Here is a 9,932-nt window from a genome sequence, read left to right as displayed (position 1 = left end):
AGAATATAAATCTTTTAGCCTCCATGCGCAAAACAAAATCTATTAGTAGTCTTTTGCATCTAAAATGAGATTTGCAGGGACACAAAAGATGTCCAAAGGCTGCCATGGGCTGTTAGGCCAGTTGAAACGGAAGCTCATCGGAGCCAGCGAACCCTCTCAAGGCCCTGGGAAATGCTTTGCCTCTCTATGTAGTTTTTCTCCTGCTTCGGGCATACACAAATTGTATCCTGATGGGGAAGAATTGTTACTCACTTTATAATTTATGTTTTTGTGAAAGGTAGTTTTCATATTTTTGGCTCTTTCCAAGTCTCTGGATCAGAAAAGGGTTAAGGCTCTCCAGCTGTCCAGGCTTAAAGGGCAGATACTCTGATAAGAATAAAGTGTCTGTTCAATATAAATGAAAGCAAGACATACCCGCTAAGAAAAAGCAAAAATAATACGCTGTGCAGATTCACACTAGATTTTCACAGATATCCTTAAAAGCAATTCAGAAGCAGCTTTAACAGCCCTAAACACTAAATGAAGCTGTTGGGTCCACACCTGCACATCTGCTAAACGCCATGTTCCCCACTTCGTGCCCCGGCGAGGATTCAGCATCCCAGCGGTGATGCTGCGAGCCCAACCCGCAGCCCTGCGGTAGGAACCAAAGGCACCACCATCCCCACTCAGGTAACGCTCCCGCCTGCTTTCCTGCGGCTGAGGAGAGGGAGCATCACTGAAAAACGTATTCTGCTGTTTTAAAACCCAGCAGTGATGACTGGAATCCATAAATCAGGTTGGGTTGGGTTTTTTTTTTCCCCAGACGTGTGGGACTGCTCCAAGAATAATGAGGTTTTGGGTTTACAAAAAATACCAGCATCTGTTGCCTGTTCTGTGCATGCTGCCGGTCTGAGGGGACTGCTCCAGGCTCACTACAGCTTTTGTTCTCACAAAAAGAGAAAACCTTGCCGAGCCTGGAGCAGGGCTGCTGGCCAAGGGCCTTGGAGACTCATGTTATATGTGAGAACGGGAGCAGAGAGAGAGGAAGGAGGAGAGGAAGGGTATGGAACGCAGAGCGCCGCATCCTTTAGTTGAATTTGATTTGATGAGTCTCAGTTTAAATTAATACAGGGAAAATTCCCAATAACACTGCTGCCAACAATCCCATTACAAAATAATGCTGGCATAAACTAATCACAAACATATGCCTATCTCTCACTTTAAAGTCAGTTCCAAGAATTTAGAGATTGACCAAGCCCCTTGCTGATTAGCAAAGAAACATCCTCCTGTTAGATGAAAAAGCTTTCCTTCCCCATCTGGCAACAGAGAAAAACACCACAGCAATCCTACCCAGGCAACACGGTCTCCTGCAAAACAGGGTGCTAGCGAAGGGTTAGCAGAGAGGGATCTGTTAGTCCTCCTCCAGTGTCATGAGAAGACTCTGAGTGAGCTTCTTGGTGACCGTGGTGCCTGCACCACCCCTGCTACTCTCATCACACCCAGCGTGTTGCTTCCCCCAGAGCGGCAGCAGGGTACAAAACCGCATCACGCAAAACCTCCGGCTGTGAAGGCTTTAAACGAGGACTACGGGGTTTTTTTATTATTAACAAATCTCTAAGAGCTGCACATATTATAGCGACTGCAGCTGATGGCCGCTGAATGCAAGGTTGTAATGCAAACAGTACTCTTGTAGAAGTATGCCAGCCCAGAAACTTCTGTCCAAATCCACCTGAACTTCTAATTACATTCAGTTCAAATCTTTCGAGTTTCAACTAGTTTAGTATTATTTTAACTTCTAGACAAGCAGCTCCAAGTTGTTCCTCTGGTTTCAAACCTGAGCTTCTACCCTGTTTGGACGCCGTACGCCCTTTGGCATCCAGCCGCCTCTCCTTTCTCTGCACGTGACAGTGCTGCGAGTGCATCACCCAAGCTTGACGATGCTCTCCGCTCCCTTCTCTGAAGCCCGGAAACACTTCCAGGAATTCCTCCCACTTCTTTGAGAGTGCTGATTCGCTTCCCCAAGCCTGGGGGAGATTCATTCCCATACCCCCAGCATCTGCTGCACAGGGGGACGGACCCGTTAGATTATTAGGTTGTAAGTAGCATCAATTCTAACTCAGGGAACCATGTTCAGCCAGCTCGAACCTGAACACATTTTTAGGAATACATTATGTATGAGGGTATAGCTATACAAGTGGAGTTAAAGAAAAAAAAAAAAGCTGAATGTTGAAAAAGGGAAGAGCCAAATTACCTGCCCTGCTTCATACCACACTCAATCCCAATACAGGAATTTTATGAAGTTAATACAAACATATACGTCATTGCATAGCGTATTGGCAAGTGGCAACATAAGCTCTATACTGTCAGACAACAAGTGGTACATTTTGAAAGACGTTCTCCATCGGCTGCTTCCTGCCCAGGAGGGACACATACAGCCTTTGCACGCTGTCTTCACTAGAGTGACTAGTAAAGAATTCCAGTAAAACCAAAGCGAGTTGTCTCGCCATGAAATACAAGGTTGTGCAATACCTGTCCAAGGGGCAGGGCAGTTCTCCTGCGAAAACAAAGCAACCTCTCCCCCAGACTGTGCCTAGAACAGGTACTACACTGCCATGAACGCAAATGTGCAAAGCTGCCGGAGGCATCGCTCTCACACGCCAGGCTCCGGAGTCCTGCGGGTCTTCTGACAAAGACGCTAGAGCTTTGATGCCGAAAGAACCAAGTTTGCAGTCATATAATTTGTTTTTTTATTTTCTTATCTCCTTTTTTAAAAAAAGTAGAGGAAAGAAGTGTTTAAAATGAATGGATGAAGAATTGATTAAAAAGTGCCTTGAACTAAAAAGGGTAAAAAGCCATTAAGTGGACATGTAAAGGGAAAATTGTATAGTGATATGCCACATCTACGTGATTAAGAAGTTAAAATGGACTATGAAAGCAAGGCAGAATTGAAGGCAAAATAATAGGACTATTTCCAGCACATTTCAAACAAAAGGCTGATAACACCAGTTGTTAAACATTTCTGAGATCAAAAAACAAAAACCTACCTGCTGGGGTATTTAAAAAAATTAAGAGAAACATTTCTGCTTGCAGGAAGGAGGGTAACAGACATCAGAAATGAGCATTTTCTTATCTCCAGAAAATGCTACTGGCCAGCATACTTTAACCCAGAAGAGACCGGGGGGGATTCACAGCTGCAGATAACAGAAAGCCACCACAGCTCTAATGCCCCCTCAAATTCTGCAGAAAAAGGGGAAAATAGACACTAACACCCCAAGCACATTGAGCAGAGAGGGGCAAGTCTGTGTTAGAAAAACCTGGTTTCCCTTAGCATGGCACAGTCTTGCCCGGCCAGTTGAAGGGGCAAAGTCAACAGTATTTGGGAATGACCCAGGATGACCAGGGATAAGGACGTACGCACGCACCGCGGGGAAACGCAGGCGATACCTTTGCTCCGTGATGTCTCCTGTGGGACAGCTGAGCTAATCCTGGTGGGGAGAGCGCGAGGGTTACTGCAGACAGTTTTCAAGGCACCGACATGGTCACGACCTTGATGCTCCCTCGACTTTTGGTGCAAAGTGGTGAGGAGTCAAAATATTGTGACGATAGCACGAACCCCCCCGCTGCCTCAGCACTGGAGAGGTTCTCACAGTGCAAACGTAAATACTTCCTCTGTTCGCGGGCCATCGGGGCTGCTCTGTGGAAGCAACCACCTCCCGGTTATTCTGAAGTGCTAATCTGGAAATTCTGTCAGAGACCATCTAGATAAAATTAATCGAGGAGTCAGGGTATAACTGCCACAGAGCGTGGCTATGTTTTGAAGGAGCCCTTCATCTCTGTGTCAGCCTCATCTTTTTTAAGTCCCCAGTATCAGCCATGCTGAAAAGATGTATCAAGTCAAGCAATGTTTTTGGGGGCTGTTTTTTTAATTTATTGTCATAAATGGCAATTGCAGGCCAGGCTCGGAAATCCTCTAGCTCAAATACCCATCGACTTCAGTGCAGTTTCCATGTGTGAAGTACATGTAAGATCAAGCACAACCATCATTGTTATAATACCACTTGCAAAAGCACTTTGTGCTTCAGAAATAAATTGATAGCTGTAAGAGGAACAAAAGAGCGCGCACGTTATTGTGCAACTGAATGGAGGCTCAGCATTGCTTTATACATTACTGGGGCCATACACCTTGGCTGGTTAGACTGGAAGGGCTACTAAGACAATTCAGTATTTTATGCTCCTATTCTACCATAAGCACACAGTAAAGACATTAAAGCCCGTGACTTTTTCTAAAAAAAAGAAAACAAAACATGAATTCTGTGAGTCCTGTGAAAGCTGAAGCAACACACACAACAGTTAAAAGAAATAAGCCTTTAGCAGCTCCAAGTTGTAAAACACGACAAAGGAGATGCTATGGTTAGCACTTGATAAACCTGCAAATTTAAGATAATTTGCCTTGCCATAATCTTTTGACACCGTGAGTTACAGTCTCTAGCATGACATTTCGATAATTGTTGCTTTTAAAACCAAATAGACAAAAAAAGGGAGATATAAATTATTAAGAGAAGAAGGAATGAGATTTCTTTAGCTCTCTGTATAGGAGTGTGGCTATACTAGAACGCTGTGAAAAGCCTCTTCCTATTCTTAGAAAATACTACAGATACAGAGTACAAAACAGGATTTTAAGGTTAAGAAACCTTTCTTAACCCCCCCCAAAAAAAACAACCCAACCAAAAAACCCACAACACTGACACCTCTGAAAAGAGAAGACCAAGAAGTACCAAGGTATTCTGAGAATACTAGTAGATTACTACTAGATTTGTAATAGTAAACACAAAACATTCTGAATCAACATAAATCTCAGGCCAGCTGGTGATTATTCAGAGAGATTTATGAGGCAACATGAGTATTTAGGTGGATTTTTACTTGAAACAAACTCTACAAAGCCACACAGGGTCAAAAGGCAGCCCTGAAAACCGATTGGAAAAAAATACATACATGAAGCATCGAGCATCTAAATGAGGACTTCCATAAAACAAACTGCAATAAAGACCTTTAGCAACACATTATATGAGTATTAGGCAAGGGTAAACATTGTTGTTAGCTCACAGTGAGCAACTGATAGGCTTTAGGAGGCTCATGAGGGAACATAAACCCACTTCGGTCTGGTATGCACAAACAGCAGGAAAGGATTCGCAAGCAAAATTCTGTTCATGCCAGTAGCATCACAATCAGTGGCCGCACTGCCCAATCTGATGAGTGGTAATTTCATTTTATGCATCCAAAATAAGCTCTTAGATAATACAGTTTTCTAAGAGACATTTGTGTGACAAATGCTTGTTTCATACCAGTCTGCTATTAATTTTAAAATGCTGTTTTTATTTTAAATCCACTCTCATCTCCACTTCCGAGGCCACTTTGCAATCTTTCCTTCCTTCACTGCATAATTGATGCCATCTTGTGGTAGAAAAACACCCAGTCTCCTGATGATTTCAGTCTCCTTTAATAGCCAAAAAAATCCTTGACTAACTCAGCGTTACAAGAACGGTGACTATATTCCAAACCTACAGCTCTCCCCTCGACTCCCAGCCTTAGAAGCGTATTTCTATTAAACTCTGAATGGTTCCTCCAGCACTGCGGAATTAGCCGAAGCGTGAGCTTTCGGAAATGGAAACCGCATGCGGATTTCTTCCTCATCCATAGCTGAAGTACCAAACCCGCATGCCCGGGGCTCCCAGGGACAGCCCACACTGAGGCAGCTACTTCCAGCACCCCCATCTCGTATGTTAAATGATTCAATATATTCTCTTTTGCCGAGTCTTTTGCTCCCAGGCTCATTCCTTTCAGACGTTGCCCTCTTGCCCTACTTTTGATCTCTTTCAGAGAAAGCCCAAATATTGCTCACGCCACTCTCTGCATCCCTCTCTTTCCTCCTTTCTATCACCCGGAGACGTCTCACTCATATTTTTTTCCAAATTTTATTTCCAATATACCAACCTCATCTATTTCACAGCAGTCTAGTCTTTCCTCCTCCCCCGCAACGTGTGACCATACCTTACCTCCAGGCAAAATGAGCTGGTCCTTCCAGCTCCCTCGCCCCATCCTCCCCATCCCCTTCGCCAGGGCGACGAGTGCTGCGGAGGGTAACGGCACCCGCCACGTTTTGTGTGATCTGCCGTGAAAATCTGCTGGTGGACAGAACAACCAGGAGAGGCACACGGACCCAGCTCCCCCGCTCAAACGCCTTCCTCTGGTTGTGCGTAATTACCTATTGCTCCATCAGCCATTAGTTACATGTCCCAAGCCACAAAACATTTCTTCTTTAGGTATATCAGACCTCCACCTAGGGAGATGGCCATGCTCACCACCCACCCTAAAGCCTCCATGGCCCTTCCTAACTCAGCCCTATATGTCCTCAACCCCCGCAGGGGGGACATACATCCCTCCTGCCCATACCCTCCTTCTCTAAGCTCCAGCCCACGTAGCAGCAGGTACCCGAGTGAGGAGCATCACCCTGAGCATCACCGCAGCAAGCCAGGCTTTGATGCTTATGGCACAGGCATGAGTAGGAGGGCAGCCACCCCTCGCCCAGAGGTGCATGGTTGGGGTCCCAGACTGCCCTGACCCTCTCCTGGCACCTCGGCTGGTGGGGCTGGAGAGGGGAATGGCGTCAAGGCCAGCTCGGAGCAGCGCTGGCTCGGCAGGGAGGGAGCAGGAGCCGGGGACTGCTGGGGATTTGCTTCTTTAACTTTGCCTTTCTAGCGGGGGAGCTGCCGACCTCAGGGATCTCTTCAGTCTTCAAAAAGCCTCTGGATTTACCTCTCATCTGCACGAGATGTATTTTACTGTCCCAGTACAGGCCAGATGAGCCATTGCCTATCAACCAGCAAAAGCTGAGTAACACCAGGAGTAAAAACCTCCTTGAGTGTGTGAGCAAGCACGTCCAATGAATTACAATGACAGAGAGAAAATTTATTCATTTCCAAGTTCTGCTTCTTAATGAAGCTCCTGGATACAGGTGGAAAATACAGAAAGCAGGACGGTACTTGCAGTGCTTCACCCCGGAGCACTGGAGTCGAGTCACCCTCGGTGGAAACCTTTCTGGCTTTACCAAAATTCTCCCGTAGCCAACGGCCGAGAGCCAGCGGCTCCCGGCTGGGCTCTCCACTGTGGCTGCCGGCCGTACCCTGCACAAGGGATGATACAACCAAAAAAGACAGTGCATTCGTCTGCCTTGGTCAGATCCTCACCTTTCCTGAGGGTCTTGAGCACATTTTCTTCTGTGTTTCAGGTTGCAGAAATGCCAGGCTTTTCTGAACAACACACACAGCTAACTAAATCTACCTGTTTTGTGACAGATGGGGGGGGGAAATCTCTTTATATTTTCTTTTCCTCTAACTTAATTTGCTGTTGTTTTATTAAGTATTGGATTTTGGTTTATATAAAGGTAAACAATGTTATCACACAAATCTTAATCTTATAATTGCGGCCTCACTTGAATTACTTGATGATTAGCCTCTAGGCATAATGCTCATCTTGTTCGGTTATACCTTCATTATCATCAGATTCATTAATTTCACCCTCTGTGTGCTAAAACGTTGCACAGTTAAAGGCGACATTTAGCAATATTCAGAATATTGGCAAGGCTTCCCATTCTCTGCTGAAGAGTTTGTAGAAGCAACATTCCATCAAGAGGATCAAGAAGTTAATTTTTCCTTTACATCCTTGACTCATTGAGGTAATAATAAAAAAAAATTAATACTTAATTATTTAATTGTAATTGCAGTGCATGCTGAGCATAGTGAACGGCCTTGAGGTGGACCCTAAAGGGGCTTTGCCAGAGCATAGCTGGGTGAGCATCCTCCTCCTGCCTGTATGGCTGGAGAAGCTGGGATCTGCTGCCAGAGATAGTGCTTGGCTGCTGGGGTAAGAGTTGTGTTTGCTCAATCTCTACCTGTCAGCAGCCGAATTTGCTAATCCTCCTATTAGCTAGGGCTTTGTAAGCAGACTTGTCTTTTTAATTCCATAGTTGTTCTTGGCAGTGCCTTACACTGCCAGGTTGTACACAATTCCTCTATATTCCAATTCCATTATTACTGTTTTAAATAAACCCCATTGGAAAGAGGCTGAGAGATCACTTGGCCAACACAGCAGGGGAGCGAAGGATGGAAACCAACCATCGAGGTTACAAGCTCAAGAGAATCTGTCTCTAAGCGACACATGTGATGAATCCAGACACGGTAAAGCCATCACATCAAGGCTGGCATAGTCTTTCCGATCCTCCCAGGGCAAGCTCATCAAATTAGTGTTCATTATAGCTACGATAGAGCAAAATGGGTTGTCACACCATTTATCTTTAAAACATGTTGAATAGTACCTGCTTGCAGAGCGGGGTTTTCACAAGATCCCCCCACCCTCCCTTAACGAGGGTAAGCCCCCTCCAGATGCGCCCTTCAAGAATTATAAGGGGCAAATACATAAAAACAAATAGTCTAAACCTACTTCTGCATCAGCTGATAAAAGCTTTCATACAGCACCATCAGAACAAAAAGTTACTAAATGAACATGCTACCAAACCAGTTCATGGCATTACAGAACACCTCTCCACTCTTTGACCACTAAGGAGAACAAGTATACAGCTTATAAAAATAGCTGTACATGTTCCAGCCAGAGACACAGCAACCAGGACAGCTACAGTATTAAGCACAGGGTTTGGGGTTTTTTTTCTAGATGATTAAATTTTATGTTATAAACACGGTATTTTAGATTCTTAATAATTCAGCGTCTTTGGCAACATGTAGAGATTGATGCAACACCACTTGTAGGTGAGAAGTGATACAGCTGACCTGCCAGCAAGTGAACCACCGAAACGTTCCCGACATACTGAATATATCTGGTAAAAGGAAGGAATTGAGTAAATACACATGCAAATATATGTGGGCCGATTTAACAGAGGCCTTCGAACTCAAGTGTTAACATTTGTACAGCTTATGATCTGCGCATCTCTTGTGTGCTTTTAAGCTACAGACAACTTCATCCAACAGGACAAATAAGACTTGCATTAGAAGAGCAGGTAGAAGTATCTCTCCGGCCTGTCTTCCAGGGCTGGAGCCCAGATACAGGATGGAAAGTGGAATCCAAGATATATTTAATGAGAGATTTAAAGTTACTCTTTTCAGTTTATAATATCTGTTTTAGAGAAGAAAGATTATTCAAATAACATTTATTTCTGCAAAAGATGGATCCCCCTAAACACAGCAAAGATTCAGCAATTCAGAGGTGCCTCAGCCTGGGGCTATGGTGTTTTTCCTCTATATCCCCTTCAGAAAGCCAGCCTCAGACACTTGGGATGTTACTCCAGTAAGAAGCCAGTACTTCCCTGGTGCCTTTTGGAGGTTTCCCACAGCTGGTTGGGGCTGATATTAAACTGGGTTAGGGAGGAGTGAGCTGTGCTGATGTGCATGAGAGTGCTCAGCTCCACAGCAAGGCACCCCTCCAGGTGCCATTCTATACCAGACGTCTCTCCTCCAGGGAATTTGTCTTTTCTTAAAATAAATAAATAAATAATCCTAACTTCCGTTATTTACAAATCTGCAGTCCCACGGAGAGCTTGTGAAGCCGCCCGCTATCTTTACGCTGCCCTTAAGAGCTGGTCCAAAGCCCAGATAAAGACGCTTGGGAGTGGCTGACGGCAGACCGGCACTGCTAGAGCAGGGATGCGAATGAGAGTTTGGCTATGGACTTCACGTGTGCAGAATCGTGCCCAGCAAATTAAATTAAGTTATACCGAAGGCAGTGAGCCCTTAGGGACCATTAAAATATCAGCTAATTAGAGCTGGATTTACCAAAGGTTAGGAGACAAATTGTCATCTGTTAATCTGTCAGAATCTGAAACTGAAATGCACTGAACAGTTTAGGCGATGTTTTATGGTGATCAGAGCAAGTTACGTTTTCTCTAC

This window comes from Phaethon aethereus, assembly GCF_964289735.1.
Source record: "Phaethon aethereus genome assembly, chromosome: 14".
Classification (NCBI taxonomy): domain Eukaryota; kingdom Metazoa; phylum Chordata; class Aves; order Phaethontiformes; family Phaethontidae; genus Phaethon; species Phaethon aethereus.
Note: the sequence above shows the minus strand (reverse complement) of the source record.